Source organism: Macrotis lagotis, chromosome 1 (assembly GCF_037893015.1).
Source record: "Macrotis lagotis isolate mMagLag1 chromosome 1, bilby.v1.9.chrom.fasta, whole genome shotgun sequence".
Taxonomy (NCBI): Eukaryota; Metazoa; Chordata; class Mammalia; order Peramelemorphia; family Peramelidae; genus Macrotis; species Macrotis lagotis.
In genome coordinates this window covers 766867971-766886060 of record NC_133658.1, presented here as the reverse complement: position 1 = coordinate 766886060, position 18090 = coordinate 766867971, and the positions used below count along the sequence as shown (strand labels likewise).

The 18090-nt window shown below is 38.6% G+C and overlaps 1 protein-coding gene across 1 annotated transcript in view; it reads left to right on the top strand.

Annotated features, from left to right (window-relative positions):
- FAM76B (family with sequence similarity 76 member B) overlaps positions 1 to 17523 on the top strand; it is a 217547-nt gene extending 200024 nt beyond the window's left edge. The window contains exon 12 of the transcript XR_012474351.1: positions 17509 to 17523. The gene's annotated coding sequence lies outside the window, so the exon portion shown is untranslated. The remainder of the gene's footprint in view (positions 1 to 17508) is intronic.
- Positions 17524 to 18090: the final 567 nt, after the last annotated feature.

The following is an 18090-nucleotide window of genomic DNA, read 5'->3' as shown; positions in this document are numbered from 1 at the left end:
CCATTGCATCAAAGAGTCTAGTTTTTACCACTTGTGTAGATTAAGAGGGAAAGTAGGCCACAGGAGAAGAGAATGAGGTACCATCTAAAGATATAACAATATGCTTCCATGTTATCAAAAGGTGAGACTTGGGGATGGATATTGTTGATTAGAGGAAGTGTTCCCCCTAAGTATTGTTGCCCTGCATGTAAATTATGTTCACCCTACATCCTCCTATGGATTCTATTACCATCTTTATTCTGATGATTCTCAAATCTACCTGTCCTCTAACTTCTCTGATGACCACCAATCTTTCCTCTCTACTACCTTTTTAGACATTTTGGATCAGAAGTCTAGAAGATATCTCGAGCTCAACATGTACCAAACTGAATTAATTATCTTTCCCCCTACTGCCCCCTCCTCCACTTCTTATTACTGTTGAGGGTGCCATATTCCCAGGCCTTCAGGTTCACAATCTAGAATTCATCCTAGATTCCTCACCATCTCCCTGCCCTTTGCCCCGCCATGTCCAATCTATTTCAAGGCCTGTCAATGTCACCTTGACATCATCTCTCAAATATGTCCCCTTCTCTCTAGATGATGCCACAATTCTGGTGTAGGCCTTCATCAATTAATGCCTAGACTATTGGAATAGTATACTGGTAGGTCTACCTGCCTCAAGTCCTCTTGCTAGTCTACTCCATTTTCTATTCAGTCACTAAAGTGATTTTCCTAAAGTACAGATCCAATCAACTCATCCCTGTTCTCATCCCCAACAATCAATAAATGGCAGTGGCTCCTTCAGGATTAGATAGATAATCCTGTGTTTGGCATTCAAAGCCCTTCATAATTTTGCCCTCCCCTCTCATTTTTCTGATCTTCTTAAACTTTGTTCCCTACTGTGTACTTTCAATCCAAGTTTCATGATCAAGACATTTTATCTCTTTACTCTGGGCATTTTCTCTGGCAAGCTCCTATGTCTACAATGTTTTTCCTCCTCATCTCTGACTTTCTGGCTTCCTTCAAGTCCCAACCAAAATCCCATCTTCTACAGGAAGCCTTCATTTTCTTAATTCTAGTGTCTTCCCTCTATTAATTATTTTCTATTTATCCTGTATATTGCTAGTTTATACATATTTGTTTACTTGTTGTTTTCTCCATTAGATTGTGAACTCCTTGGAGGAAGGAACTCTCTTTCTCTCTTTTTTTAATAAGGCTATGGGATTAAGTGTCTTGCCCAAGGTCACACAGCTAAGCAAGTATTAAGAAATAAGTATCTGAAGCTGGATTTGAGCTCAGGTCTTCCTGACACTAGGGCAGGTGCTCTATCCACTGTGCCACTTAGCTGCCCCTTAGTATTTTCAGAGCTTATCATAATACTTGGACCATAGCAAGAGTCTCATAAATGTTTATTGACTGACAGAATATCTGCCTCACTAGAGATAGCATTTTTTTCCTGATAGAAAAAAAAACTTAAGCCTCTGTGTTACCTTATTAGGGACTGAGGTAAAAGTTTAGTCCTTGAGGAATTAAAGTCCTTTATTTTGTCCTGAATGACCTCCCTGCTTTTTCTTTGGTAACAGAAGTTGGTGCTGCCAGATATTTGTCTAACATGAATGCAACGTACACTGCCCATGAATCACACCCTAGGAAGAGAGGTTGAACTTTACAGAAACAACAGTCAAGACTGCCTTTGCTCTTTCTTAGACAATGAGAGGGAGTAACCCTCATCTCAAATATTAAAAATCAAAGTGACAAATAGAATAAACCTTTGAGGGAGGCAATGATATTTAAAGGGAGCTCTCCTGGGTCATTTCCTATCTCTACAGATAGATGGAAGCTATGATGAGAACAGAAGAGGTCAGAAAAAACAAGGTTCCACTTTGTTATTGAGAAGAGAAAGTTTGACTAAGTGTATAGAGAGAGGTGTTGGATCACATGGATATAAGGAGTCTCAGAATGTCTGAGAATCAGGAGCAGTTCCTGTCTGGAGGGAGATATAGAACCTTGCAAGTATGCTACAAAATGGAACTATAAATCAAAGGGATTTCATCATTTCATCATCAACATTTGTCTTCTTTTACCTAATGAAATGAAGAGGTATGACATCCTGTTAGTGGATTAACAAGAGTTGGTATTAGAGAAGATAGAATGTAGGATGATGACTGAATTTGGAATCAGAGGTCCTGGGTTGTGACAGTGGGTAAAATTGAGGGAGCCTTTCTGAATCTCAGTTTCCTCTTCTGTGAAATGATTGAGGTGGACTATATATAGTCTTTAAGCTTGCATATCAATTAAAAAATCCATTTATAAGCAGAATCTGCCTTATCATTATTTATTTTAAATCCAGACTAAGGTTGAGGGAGAATACTTTATTAATACTATTTGAGCTTAACTTTAATGCTTAACCCAGAGAAGGTCGCAAGAAACACTTGAACTTATACCCAGGTTTTTGTTTTGAGTCAAACCCAGGACTTAGGTACATTCAAAAGTCTTGTGTTTTGGGTTTACCTAACAGTTTTTGACTTTGCCCAAATTTTATCAAAAGTTTATAATTACCTGTTGATAAACATCTCAAGCAACCTTTTCTTTATGCTGTTTATATTAGATTATAATATATATGATATGATATGATATTAATCTTAGAGTTTCTTAGGAATGGAGTCTTAACTTTCTTGTTCTTCCTTTCACCAAATCACCTCAATAAAATTCTTTCTAAAACTTTTTTTGGTTTTGAGTTTTATTCTTGATTGACAAAGTTTAATGAGCACTTAAGGCTTTATCCCACTAATGGTATGAAATCTTCGATGTACTTCATTTCCAAAATGGGCTAATACCTTATACCATCTTAAAGACCTTAATCTACTTATACCATCTTAAAGACCTGGAGTTCCTATATTGATGCCAGACTTAGTTCAGACACTGAATTTGTTTAGCTTCCCCCACTGCGACACAGAATCCAGAGCTCAAATGATTCTTCAACTTCAGACTCCTCAGGAATTACAGATATGGATATGATGTTGGAGAATTTGAGGGGTAGAATCAGAAAGAAATTCCTGGCAGAGAAAGCTCCTGGCAAATAGTTTCCATTTTTTTGAGTTAATTATGATGCAAGGCCCTCTGCTTTGGTGAATATGGAAGGTGCTACTTGAGATTTGATAATATCCAATGCAGAAGACCCTGTTGATAGAACTATATGTCTTCCTTAGAAAGATTAATTAGGTAAGGTAAGGCCAGATGATAGGGATGTTAGGGATGACCCAGGTTTGAAGTATTGGAAGACAGTGGCAATTGAACAAAATAACACTTGATTGAGGCAAGAGGGCTTTGAAAAGTTGGTCAGGTTAACTTAAGAGTAAAAATTTTGAAGGGAGGGTTATGAGACTAGGATAGGAGGGATAAACTGGGAGGCAGCCAAGGGCTGGAATGACTAGAGGTAATGAGGAAGAATAGATTTAGGATGATTGGGGAAGAGGGAGAGAAAGATGGATAGGAGGTATTTTCCAAAAGAAGTTCAAAATTCTGGATCATGGAAGTTGAACAATTATGGGTTATGGTGAGATCCAAGGTATGATCCATACCTATGTGTGACTAAAGTAAAACCAAAATGTAGATAATAGATGTTGAAGAGGTTGTTGAAGTGGGAAACCAAAGTTTGTTTTTGAGCTACGTGGGTGATAAAGAAGATTGTCACCCAAAGTGCTGAACTCCTTATGAAAGTGAATCACTTGAGATTTGGTAGAAAATAGCCACTAGATCTAAATATGGTTATATAGGAATATGAGCTGAATCTCTAAGGAGAGTTAGCTAAGTGATGTAGGTAGAATGAGGGTATAGAAATGGAAGAAAGGAATAGAGGACATGTGAACTTCTCTCTGTCTGTGTGTGTGGGGGGAATATGGAAGAAAGTTCTAGTACTAGAGGTGGTGATGAGGTATGCAGTGTCTTCTGGAGTTGAATATTAGTGTAAGAAGATGGGGGCTTCAGAGAGCATAAAAAAGGAAAGACTCTGGGGAGGAACAGGGCTTTGAAAGGAATAGGGTTGAAATGAATAAGGTTGAAGGAACAGGCAAAGCTGGCAGGAGAACAGAGTTTTCATTTGAGCAAACTTCAAATCTGAATCCCAGGAATTCAGAGAGGAAGATGACTTATAAGCCATAGGAGAGTTAATTACAACCCAGGTTCTAGTTCTAATGTTAATTTTCTTGTATTCCCTTGGTGGCTAGGGCTCTGGTCCATGGCTGGATTCCAGGTGACTGAGAGTTGAGAGGCCTGGTGCCTGGGAACTTGATGTAAAAGGAGGGCAGGGTTGATTATTCAACTCTGTCTAGATCAGCACTGGCAGCTTTGCCCTAGGCCCCTTCTAAGATGTTGATTGCTTCATGGTTATTAATAAAAAACTAAAACAGAGTCCAGGTCAAGGCACTGTGTCAGTTCATTAGAGAAGTGTCTTCATAGTTAGCTCAATCATCACCCTTTCCAGTTATTCTGTGAGTTCTAAATCCACCAAACTCCAAATATACAATTGGTTCCCTCTTGTCCACAAAGATATCATGAACAATGTTGCAACAGCCTCATTGGTATCCCTACCTGTCTCCCTCCATTTTCCTTTCCCTTTCCAATTCATCCTCTATACAGCTACTAAAAGACTCTTCCCAAGGCTTGACCAGGTAATTCCCATGTTCAAAAACTCTAATGCATCATTTTGCCTGTAGGATAGTATAAAAATGTTCAACCTGGCATTTAGAACCTTCCACAATCTGGCCTCAATCTATCTATCCAGTTAGCTTAGAGTAACCAAAAAGATTGCTGCTGAAAAGATGGTAGGAAGAGAAAGAGTGTTTCCTTTTCATCATTTAAAAAAATGCAGATAGTCAATCAAGGAGGTATCTCTAACCACATGGCTTAATATTGGACAAGCTAGGCATGCTAAAAAGTCCAGCCAATTTACAATTGCATTCTAGAATGTTTTCAAGAATTGACACCAAGTTCATTGGCCTATAGTAATTCAGCTCTTTACCTCACTTTTGAATAAAGGACATTATTCCATCTCCAACCTGATCTCTAATGCTATGGGCTTTTTTCCCCCCAAAGCTTACCAATAGTGGTTGAGGTTGTAAGGGTGTTATCAATTCCACCTACAAGTTCTTTAACTACTCTTGGATTTCTCTCTCTATCTCTGTCTCTTTCCCTCCCTCTCCTTCTGTTTCCTGTAAATCTTTCCCTCTCTTCATCTCCATGAACCTCTCTCCCCCTCTCTCTCTTCATGTATTAGTAAATGTTCAACAATAATGTATCTTTTTTGGGGGAAATATATGCATATCCTACTTTTTTTTCCAAGGCAATGGGGTTAAGTGACTTGCTCAAGGTAATACAGCTAGGTAATTATTAAGTGTCTGAGACTAGATTTGAACTCAGCCCCTCCTAACTCCAGGGTAGTGTTCTATCCACTATGCCACCTAGCTGCCCCTATATAATACACTTTTAAGCTTAATCTTCATTATAAAATTTTCTTCATCACTTTTTTAAAATTATTTTTTATTTTTTATTCTCATTTTGTACAAATGTTTTTTTACATTAATAAAATATGCTTGTTTACAAGTAAACAAAATACCCCCCCCATGAATACAGATAGACTTGCTTGGGTGAAAAAAGTAAAGGGGAGAGAAAAAAATTAAAATAAAAAATAATAGTAATAATTGTAGGTATGGCCAGGTGGGGCAATGGATGAAGCACCAGCCCTGGAGCCACGAGCACCCGAGTCCATATCCAGCCTCATAAACCTAACAATCACCCAGCCATGTGACATGCAAGCCATCTGATCCCCACTGCCCTGCAAAAAGAAGAAGAAAAAAAAAGACCCAAAATAAAATAAAATAGTAATAATAGTAGGAGTAGCTGGGTGGCAGATAGAGCATTGGCCCTTGAGCCAGGAGCACCTGGGTCCAAATCCGGCCCCAGACACCCAAAGATCATCCTGCTATGCGGCCCCAGGCAGGCCACCCAGCCCCACTTGCCCTGCACCCTCCCCCAAATAGTAATAACAAAAAATGTGCTTCAGTCTTTGTTTCAACACCAACAACTCTGTCACGGGTGGATCACATTCTTTATGATAAGTCCATCACAAAAGTTGCTTCCATATTTTTCCAACGTTGCCATTGCTGATTGCAACTCCCTCCTTTCTTATTTCTCCACTACCATGTACTATATTTTCTCCCTCCTTTCACTCTGACTCTGCTGTAGGGTCGCTGAGTGGCTCAGCAGACAGATCCCTAGTCCTGGGGCCAAAGAAGCCCTGAGCCCCCATACCACCCCTTAAGCCCAGAATCCACCTGGCCCTATGGTCCTGGACAGGCCTTCCAATCCCAGCCCCTTGCAAGAAGTAAGAAAGAAAATGTGTTATATCTGACCACTCTCTCCCCATGGTCCATCCTCTCCTCCTTTATTCACATCCCCACCCCTTCCCCCTGTTCCCCCCTCCTTCTTACTCCAGTTGTCTATACCCCATTAAGTACATTTGCTGTTTCCTCTCCTAGTCATCTCTGATGAGAGCAAAGGTTCCTTCATTTCCCCCTTGCCTCCCCCCTTCCATATCATTGCAATAGCTCATTGTAATAAAAAAAATCTTATGTGAAATATCTTGGACTACTCCCCCTCTCCTTTTTCTTTCTCCCATTCCATTTCCCTTTTTTTTTCTATTGACTCCATTTTTACACCATATTTTATCTTCAAATTCAGTTTTCTCCTGTGCTTCAACTATAAAAGCTCTCTCTACCTGCTCTATTAACTGAGAAGGTTCATATGAATATTATCAGTATCATTTTTCTATACATGCAGTTCATCCTCATTAAGTCCCTCATATTTCCCCCCTCTCCTCCAATCTCTATGCTTCACCTGAGTCCTGAAGATCAAACCTTCTGTTCAGCTCTGGCCATTCCAAAAGGAACCTTTGAAATTCCCCTGGTTCATTGAAAGTCCATCTTTTTCCCTGGAAGAGGACATTCAGCCTTGCTGGGTAGTTCATTCTTGGCTGCATTCTAAGCTCTTTTGCCTTCCGGTATATTGTATTCCAAGCCCTATGAGCTTCCAATGTAGCTGCTGCTAAGTCCTGTGTGATCCTGACTGCAGCTCCACGATATTTGAACTGTGTCCTTCTGGCTGCTTGTAATATTTTCTCTTTGACTTGGGAGTTCTGGAACTTGGCTATAATATTCCTGGGGGTTGGTTTTTTGGGATCTCTTTCTCAGGGGGGTCGGTGGATTCTCTCCATTTCTATTTTGCCCTCTGCTTCTAGAATATCAGGGCAATTTTCCTGTAGGAATTCTTTGAAAATTATGTCAAGGTTCTTTTCCTGATCATGACTTTCAGGTATTCCAATAATTTTCAAATTATCTTTCCTAAGTCTGTTTTCCATATCAGTTGTTTTTTCAATGAGATATTTCACATTTTCTTCTAATTTTTCATTTTTTTTTGGTTTTGAAGTATTGATTCCTGGTTTCTGTTAAATTCATCAATCTCCCTGAATTCTATTCTTTGTCTGAAGGATTTGTTCTCCTCAGAGAGTTTTCTTATCTCTTTTTCCATCTAGCCAATTTTGCTTTTTATAGCATTCTTTTCCTCAATAACTTTTTGAACTGTTTTATCCATTTGACCTAAGCTGGTTTTTAGCATGCTATTTTCTTCAGCATTTTTTTTTTTTTGGATTTCCTTGACTAAGTTGCGGACTTTCATGTTTTTCCTGCATCTCTCTCTCCTTTCTTTTCCCAGTTTTTCTTCCAACTCCCTCATTTGATTTTCAAAGTCTTTTTTGAGCTCTGTCATAGCCTGAGCCCAATTTCTGTTTTTCTTGGAGTCTTTAGATGCAGGAGCTTGTGCTTTCTCATCTTCAGACTGAGTATTTTGATCCTTCTTGAGCTCATTTGCAAAATATTTCTCAATAGTCTTCCTCTTATTTCTCTGCTTGCTCATTTTCCCAGCCTGGGCCTGGTTTTGGGGTGCTTCCTGAGCTTTTGGACACTCCCACAAGGATCTCAGTGTGTGAGGCTCTGTCCTCCCTTCTGGTCTGTGAATGACCATATAAGCACCCACCTCTGCCATGGGCCGAGGTGGAGGGGGCCCTGCTGTTCTATTGGGGGGCCTAGACTGTGATCAGGATCTGAATGTGGTCAGAACCCCAGAGTCCTGTTCCAGGGGCAGAGGACAGAGCTCCGCAGTCTCTCTCTCTTCACTCCCCTCCCTCAGCTCAATGGGCTCATGCTCTGGGGGCTCCTGCTTACTGGCTCCGCCTGCTTCTGTTTCTGGGTCTGGGCTGCCGAAAGACCAAGCTGCTTGCTGTGTGCCCTTAGGGCTGGGCTCCACGTGCTCGCGCTGGCAGAGATCCCCAGCTGTTCCCCCACTTTGTGCCCGTGCTCCCCGGGGTGCAGCTCAGGAGACTCCCCTGCTGCTGTGAGCCATGGCTCTCAGTGCCCTGGGGCTACCTCCAGGAGGCTGAAGTTCTTTTGCTCTGGTGGGCCACCCCTCTGGTGGGCCGCCCCTCCGACCCCGGGGAGCAGAGCCTTTTTGCTCTTTTCCAGGTTACCTTGAGTAGGAGAACTGCCTCACTGGGTCCCTTTGTGGGATCTGTCTCTTGAAAGTTTAGTTAGAGTCCTTAGTTTAGAAGTTTTATCAGAGAGCTCCTAAGACTCGATCCCTTCTTGTGGACATCTTGCTCTCCGCCCCCCCCCCCATCACTTTTTTAAAATCTAGATAATAAACAAAATAATAAATCAAGAAATGGTTTATAGCATTTGCCAATGTCCAAAATGTAAATGCTCACAATGATAATTTAACAATTGGCTCTCATAAACTGGTCTAAGCTAGCTCCAGTATATGTCTATCTTTCTGTCTGTTTCTGTCTCTATCTTTGTCTCTGGCCCTGGTGACTTGAACTTTGTTCTATGTCATCTTTTCATTTGTCTTGCGTTTTAATTGATTGTTAATTTTTGTTCTGACTTGATAGTCTGATGAACATTCATGGTGGAGAAAAACAGAATTGAAACAGGTGTGCATTGTTTTGCCTTCTTTTTGCCATCCATTGTCACTGTTCCATCTACCCAAAGTAGCAGTTCTATTCTTTCATGGATTTTCCTCTTGCTCAACACTATTCAACAATACTAAGGATTGCTATGACTGGATCTAAGGAATTGCAAAAGAACCAGAACTAGGATAGCCCTAGGGACTATGAGCTAAGAGAGCAGATAGACTTTTTCTCCTTAAAGGGAAAAAGGTCATATAATTGGGGAAGATTGGCAGATGGCAATAGAGGGCAGCAAAAGTCACAGAGACAAACCATGAGCGTTCAACAGATGGCAGTGTCGCAGAGAGAATATCCCAGTTGGACAGTTTGGTAGTCTAGCCAGGAGTCAGTTCTGTTGCCTAGGGTAAATGGATGGCAACAAGTAGGGGCAGAGAAGAATGTGTTGCTCCCATTCTTAAACCCTCTCCACAGCGTTCCTGTACCACAAGTTTCTTCCATATGTAACCTCTTTCATAAATGTTCCTTGACTATAAGCATTCTTCAAATGAATTTCTTCTCCCACCAATGATATGGTAATCTATGGGAAAGTGTACCATTCTGTACATGTGAGGAATTTTCTTTTTCATCTTATGTGTTTAATAAAATGTATTTTTTTGATTAAATGTGTTTTCCTATTGGTGTAAAAAAAGAAACATCACCAAGAATTTTATCAGTTTTGGTTTTGAGTATAAACTGATCCAAAATACATCTTGCATCTGAGATCTTTTTTTATTTTTCTTGGTGATCCCCAAGACTATGGTAGAATCTCTGAAGTTACTTTCTAAATCTGACTTGTTTGATGAGTCTCTTATTTGGCATTGGGATAATTTGAATTTGTGTTATAAAAAAATTCAACCTTGAAAACATCCCATTTCTCTTGGGATATGGAATATGTCTTAAAATCTACTTTCTTAAAATATCAGATAATGCCCAGCATAACCCTCCTTATTTATCATGAATTCTAGGATGATGTAGGCATGTCCTCCTAAGGTTCCCATAATTTCCTTTTTGTTGGTCAAATTTATATGCAGAATAGTATTTCCCCCTACTATTCTCCAAACTGGTTTTGAATACTGGCTTCATTCCTTACCAGCTAAGTGACCTTGAATAAATGAACAAATGAACAAATCACATGCCCTTTCCACCCCTCTCAAAATAGTGGTTTACCTTCTCATGTTTAAAATGTCAAGTTCACCTTATTTATTTCCTGTACTCTTTATATAGAGAGACATATAAAACCATAATATTATTGTCAGGAAGTGGCTGACTTGGTAGTAATTAATGTAAAAAAATACATAACCCTAAGAATTATGTTTTTATGAGATTATGTTGAAATGAAGAAGGGTGATGGATAATGGTAATTCCAAAAATATGAATTAAGGGTCTGTATTGAGTTTTGAAAGCAAAGAATTAGAGTACGAATTTTCACCGTATCTCTTACAGAGTACTCTGAACAGGCTTATAAGAATATCCTGTTTACTTGGTAGACAGATACCCTTAGTATATATCAATCCACCCTTAGTTTATAAGAGAAGGTATTAATGGGTAGATATAGGAAACATTTGGGAAGAAGAATCAAATTCTACCTTGGACATTAATGGTCTAGTGATACCAGTAATATTTTAACTTTCTCATCTCCTAGTTTCTTCATCTGCGAAATAGGGAAAACAACATCTAGAGAACTTATTTCACAGGGTTTACATGAAGATAAAATGATGTAAAGTGCTTTACAAATCTTAAAGAGTTGTATAAATCTTAAAGAGTTGTATATTGATTTAGAACCAGCAGGGATTTCAGAAGTCTTCTTAGTCTAACCCTCTCATTTTGCTGATAAAGTAACTGAGACCCAGAGAACTATTTACTTACTTAGGCATTCCATAGAAGTAGGGAGGTGAAAGAATCAAGATTTGCATCCAGTTCTTTTGACTCTGGATACAAATTTCCACTGTACATTCTCAAAGCATTTCTAATATAGAGGACCTTGATTTTTCTAGCTACTTCTTGATGTTAATTTGGTTTTTCAAAGCATACTCTCTTATAGGGAGGAAAATGTACTAGCCAGCAAATGAGGATACCTGGTCTCTTTGGCAGGCATATTTCTCAGTTTAAATAAATGCACAGGTTTATTGGCCAATCTCTTGAGTTGGATTAGCAGGAATCAATTCATCAGCCTAATTGCCTCTGCCTGAGCTGATGAGATCAAGCTTCTAAACTCCCAAAGCTGAGACTTGTGATGATTTTTAAGGGTACAATAAGTACTCTGGAAGGCCCAGTTTGAAGCATCCTGCCAACCTCATCCCAGTGGGCAATGAGTATGAGTCAGAGACAGTTCTTGTTTTGAAACTGATTTTCATTATGTGTTGAATATTGCCACTCATTTATTTTTGTTTTTTCCCTAGACATGCAATCATTTATTGGATGGTCTTATTTATTAACTTGCTCCCTGAGGATGCTACTTAGTGAAGGTCATAATTCTTTTTTAAGACAAATATGAAAATAACCAATCTGATCACACCCTCCTCTCTCCTTTCTCTGAGTTTAAGGGCTAAATGTTAAAGTAGTTCTTGGAAGCTGGTCACTTCAGATGAATATCATTGCAAGCCTAACAAAGGATTTTCTGGTCCCCTTTGTTGGCTTGTACAAAATAGAACAACGAATCATCTTCCTTCAGGTTGATTCCAACTTCATCTTCTACTACTCCACCTGAAAACATTCTTCTGTTACCAACTCTATTCCTGAACAAGCTCTTTCAACCCATGTACCTTTACTTTTTTTCTATATCCTAAGCCTACAATGTCCTCCCAAGAATGCTTTAAAGTCTAACTTAAATGTTACCTCCTCCTTGAAGCCTTCCCAACCCTATTTATTATCAGTGACCTTCCCCCTCACTTTGTGAGGCTCTTAAATCCCTGAGATGGAAGTCTTCTGCACCTATGCACTACCTCTTGAGAGTAGGATGGAACTCCACATAGCCATTGCCCTTATCATTCTACATTAGACTGAGCTGTCATCACCTCCCAGATCTGGGTCTGCTCAGTCTTTGGACAGCCAGTCTCCAAGGAGAAATGGGGATATTGCACATGAGGATATTGGTGATTGGGCAGGTAGAATTCTTGCCAATGAAGCATTCTTAGACTGATGGCTTGATATCTTGCTGTGAGCTTCTGGGAAAAGAAGCAGTAGGAGCTGGAAGGAAGCCATCAGAAATAGGGATTGCAAAAGGCCTTGAAGAGAAGGTGAATCAGAGACAAAATGATAAAGCATGGCAGATTTTTAAAAAATGCAATCATACCTTCTCCTAACTTTGTAGAAAGCAATTTTGTTGTAGTGGAAAAACTCCTTATCTTGGAGACAGGAGAATTTTGAATTTTAGCCCTGATAGTTACTGGCTATGTGACTACAGGCCAGTCACTTAACCTCATTGATCCTCAGTTGTTGTTTTTTTTTCATTTTTAAAATGGGAATGATGCTGTTTGTACTAATTATCTGACAGGGTTTATGTGAAACTTTTTGCTAGGATTATTCTTGTCTGTCCTGATTCATTGTCATCATCATCATCATCATCATCATCATCAGTCATAGTTTAAGGCAGTGGTATGTTGTAGGAGGAATATGAGATTTGGGTTCTGATTTTATGTTGTGGCTCTGACATACTTAGTCAAGTCAATTTCCTCATAAGTAAAATGGAATTGATATCATTTGTATTATCTGCTTAACAGAGTTATTGTGAAAATCAAACAAGATCCTATATACATGTTAGGCTGTTTTGTAGCAAAAAAACCAGATGCATAGATAATTGCTGTTGATTGTTTAGAATATAAGCTCATTTTAAGTCTGGATTATTTCTGTGTTGTACTTGTAACTTCACACCCAGCAAAAAGTCTGACACATGTTGGGAACTTACTTAGTACTTGTTGATTGATTGATCTTGGAATATGGAAGAAAAATACACACTATGTTTGGAGGCTAGAATTGTAATTAATGAATCTAAGAGTTAGAAAAGAGTTGAGAGGTCACCTAGCTTAACCTTATCCAATACAGGAATCTCTCCTACAACATTCCTCCTGGAGGGTTGTCAGTATTTTGCTTCATTACTTCTAGTGTTCACAAATTCACCATCTCCCTGGCAACGACTGGATGTCTCTATTCATTAGAATGTTCTTCCTTATGTTAAGATGAAATCTGTCTCTAGCTATAGTCTAGACTTCTAGAGGAGCAGAGAACACAGGACAGCTCTGATCTCTCACTTCAAATATTTTAATTTCAACAAGCATTCATTAAGTATTTATTCTGTGTTGAACTTGTGCTGGAAAAATACAGAGATTAGCTATGCCATGATCACTTCTCTTATGGTGCTTACATTTTAGTCAACATTTATTAAGGCACTGTGCTAAGGACTGGAGATACAAAAGGAGGTTGAACAGACCTTGTCCTCAAGGAACTTATAATCTAATGGGAGAGACAATATGCAAACAAATATATAGAAAACAAGCTAAATATGGGATATATAGGAAATAATTCACAGATTAAGGCACTAGAATCAAGAGGAGGGAGAAAGGTTTCCTCTTTAAGACAGAATTTTAATTGAAACAAGAGAAGGCAATAGACAGAATTGAGGAATGCCAGAGAAAAGACATCCGTAAATAATGAATCATTATTTAAGAGCCACACAAAATGAGGGGGGGGAGGTCACTGCTAATAAAGAGGACTGGGGAAGGCTTCATGGAGGAGGCAACATTTAAGTTGGGCTTTAAAGCATTCTTGAGAGAACATGGTAGGCTTAGGATAGAGAAAAAAAGTAAAAGTACAAGGGTAAACAGAGCTTGTTCAGGGATTAGAGTTGGCAACAGGAGAATGTTTTGAGGTTAGAGTAGCAGAAGATGAAGTTGAAAACACAGTGTGATGACAGATTCTGGAGGGCTTTGAAGATCTGGGAAAGAAAAGACCTTGGAACTTTACTCCCTAAACAATAGAGAGAGAGGAAAGATTTTTGAACAGAAGAGTCACTTGATCGAATCTGTTTACTCATTTGAAACATATAACTGTTCCAGTGCCTGGCACTTAATAAAATGGTGCTTAATAAATGTTTATTGACTAAATATTTATTTTATGGTTCAAGGAGATATAAAAAGACACATGTATGTTGATGTTTTGTAGGCTATATACCCATTTCCTGTCAAAAGGTACAAAAGGACTGTGACACTATTCATGCCTACTGGAGAGAATCTCATGTCCTGAATTCAAATACCGGCTTGGCCATTTCCTGTTGGTGTGACCTTGAGAAAATAACTTCAGTTTTTCAGGGTCCTGTGTTTTTCATCTGTAAAATAAGAGAAATGGACCAGAAGGGCATTAAGGTTCCTTCCAGTTCTAGATCTATGAGACCACTAGCAGAGTTGCCTATTAGAAAACTTGAATTATTTCCCATTTTATTTTAAGACAAAACTACGAGTTACACTTGAGTTGGATCTGGATGCACATTAGTCACTTACTCAAACAAACCAGTTTCTTCTAAAGTTACAGTCCTCAACAATAAAACACAACATGCCAAGCAGTAGAGTTAAAATAGAGAAATTTGGTCAACAGAATTTATTTTTACCTTGATTTGGATATACCAGAGGTCAAATCATATTTGTTTAGGGGTCATTTTATCCCCCTGCCAAAACATCTGGATTTTGCTATATGTGGTTATAACATAGTCATGGTTATTACACAAACATTAAACTTGTCCTTTAGCAAAATAGCTTTATAAATAGGCCCTACTGTGTATATATCTATATCTATATATAAACAGATATACAAATATTTTGTTTATTGAACATGATTTTCATTAAGGCTTTTCTTTATGCTAGCACTTTAACCACTGTTTGGCTAGCCATTCCTGAAGTGGATGTATTTTGGTGCATGTAATATTAGCATATTAGCTTGTGCTTCTTCTCCTCTTTGGTCTGGGGAGGTCAGTCTCAGGCCAGGAGAGCACCCTGACGTACTTGACCAGCAGATGGGGCAGTTGCGGCATCCTTCACACAGCTTTGGCTGACAGCTAGCAGGTGAGGGAGAGCTAGGTAGAAGGTTCCTGGGGTTGGTGAGATAGAGAATAGATAGAAGTCAGTTGGAAAATGATTAGGTATGTGTGTTTATGTATGTTCATACAAGAGTGTGTGTGTGTGTATATGTATCTTGTAGGTTCTATTACCAAGGAGGGCTATGAGTGATGTAAGGGCTAAGAATAATTTAAAACAGAATCCTTATAGATGTATTGATGTAAAAATGAATGATATTTTTAAAACTTTGTGGTAAAAATGAGAGAAACTCAGTAATTCTTATGAAATGTAGTATATTATCAGAGGCAGAGATGGGAAGAAGAGTATTCCAGGTCTCAGCACAATCATAGAATCTCAGATCTAGAAGAAACCTCAAATATCTATCTAGTCAGAAAATGTAAACACCTAGCCCCAGCACCCAAAGTGACCCATAACTCTCTGAATGTGGCATTGGGTTTGTTCACCTGTTTTCAGTCTTTCAATCTAATCTGACTCTTCATGACTTCACATGAGGTTTTCTTGGCAAAGATGCTGGAGTGGTTTGTCATTTTCTTCACTAGCTCATTTTAAAGATGAGGATTTGAGGCAAACAGGGTGAAGTGACCTGCCCAGGGTCACGAGTGTCTGAGACCAGACTGAAACTCAAGAAGATGCACCTTTCTGATTCCAGGATCAGCACTCCATCCACTGAGCCACCTAACTTCACCAAAAGTGGTGTGAATCAAATTAAAATAGATTTCTAGTCTGATTTTAATGTGTTGTATTAATAAAAGTATATATGTGCATGTATGTGTATGTATAACATTTTCTAAGTCAATAGGTAGCTATCCTAGGGCTTACTTGGGCTTTAATGGTTCTTGTTTCTAATTGAGTATTGACCGTACTGATCTAGTTCAACCTATACTGGAACAAAAATGTCCTATACCATATAAACAACAAATAAATGGTCATCTAGTCAACATTTGAACACTCAGGAGGGACAAAGATGGTTATCTTTTAAAATGTTTTATTTTTAAAATGCTTTATGTTTTTATTTTGTAGTCATATCAAGATATAATCTGACCCTCACAAACGAACTTTTCCTTGTAACAAAGAAAAACAATTAGGCAAAACCACAATTGACATAGTGTTTATATCTGACAGTGTATGCAATATTAGACAACCCAATCCCCCCCACTAGACCAATACTTTTAAATATGTTTTTAAAGTGTATATACATTTAGTGCCAAGAACCTCAGCTCTATGACATATATGTATTTGTTTTTAAAAAAAAACAAATGATCTGGGTGACAGTGAAGTCTTTTTAAATTTTTTTATCTAAAGCAAAGAGGTTAAGTGACTTGCCCAAGGTCACACAACTAGGCAATTATTAACTGTCTGAGACCGCATTTGAACTCAGGTCCTCCTGACTCCAGGGCTGGTGCTCCATCCACTGTGCCACCTAGCTGCCCCCTAACAATGAAGTCTTAAAAGCCTCTGATAGATTATGACATTTTCAAGCATAAGGGGGTACCATTTAAAACCTTAACTGAGGGGGACATTTAGCTTTGTTTGACTCTTAGGTAAAAAACCTTAGAAAGGCATATTTAGACATGTATTGGGAATACTTGTACTAAGTAAAAATAAGTAGTTCATAATCTTAAAAGTGAAAATAAGTGGCAGTAAAAATGACATGTAAAACGATCCAAAATATTCTAGTTGGAAAATTTGGAGATCTCCCATCTGAGCATCTGGCCACCTATGGTCTCTGTACTTCAAGTCTCTCCCTTTTCCACTTTGTCTTAAACATTCCTGCCAAGATAATTTTCCTTAAAAATGCTTCTCTGATTGTATGACTCACCTTCTCTCTCTCTCTCTCTCTCTCTCTCTCTCTCTCTCTCTCTCTCTCTCTCTCTCTCTCTCCAACCAATTCCAGTGACTTCCTATGGCCCTTAGGCAATATTAATTCCTCAGTTTGGCTCTTAAAGCCTTCATACACCACCAGCCTCCAACCTGTTTTTCCACCATCCTTATTTATAAATTGCCCCTTCTCCCTCACTCTATTGTGTAGCCAAACTGGACTTTTTTCAGTTTCTCACCTGTAACATTCCATGGTCTGTCTCCTTGCATTTGTATTGATTGTTCTTCATGCTTGGAAGTCACTCCCTTCTTCTACCCTACTTATACACTGCTTCTTTTTCCTTTAATATATAGCTCAAGTATAATCTTCCCCAATCCCTCCAACTGTCCTAAACTACCTTGTATTTATCTGCTTTGTATGTATTTGTATTCAAAATCTTGCATATTATTACATATTTTATATATTATATATAAATGTATTATTACATAAGTATATGTTAAATTTACACTGAACATTATTATAAGTACTTATTTTCTCTGACACTAGAATGTGGGCTCATCAGAATTTTTTCATTTTTTCTGTTTCCACAGGATAGTGCCTAAGATATGGTAAGTGCTTAATAAATACTTGCTGATTGATTGATTGATTGTGACCAAGTGGCACTTTAGTGACAAAAGGTATGTTTACTCTTGGAAGCTCTTTTGGGGACCTTTTCCCTGTGTCCTCTGCTATATCCTTTTTCCTGGGTGACCTCATAAGATCCTATCACTTTTTTTGCAGATAAACCCTAGATCACTATAGCACCTTTCTCCTGAGTTCCAGTCCAACATTTCTATCTTCCTACTTGGATTGATATACTTGGATATCTTATAGACACCTCAAACTCAACATGTCCAAAATCAAACTCATTAATTGTCCTCTAAACAATCCCTCCCTTAATTTCCTTTTTTTCTATCAATGACACCCCAAATCCTTCTAGTCACTCAGTTTCCCAACTTTGAGATCATTCTTAACTCTACATTAGGGGTAGGAAAACTTTTTTTTCTGCCAAGGGCTATTTGGATATTTATAACATCATTCCTGGGTTATATTTGATCAGACATTTAATTAATTCACTCCTGGATTTATTGAATTTTGAATCCTGACTGCAGTTGCCTTGGCAACACCAGACT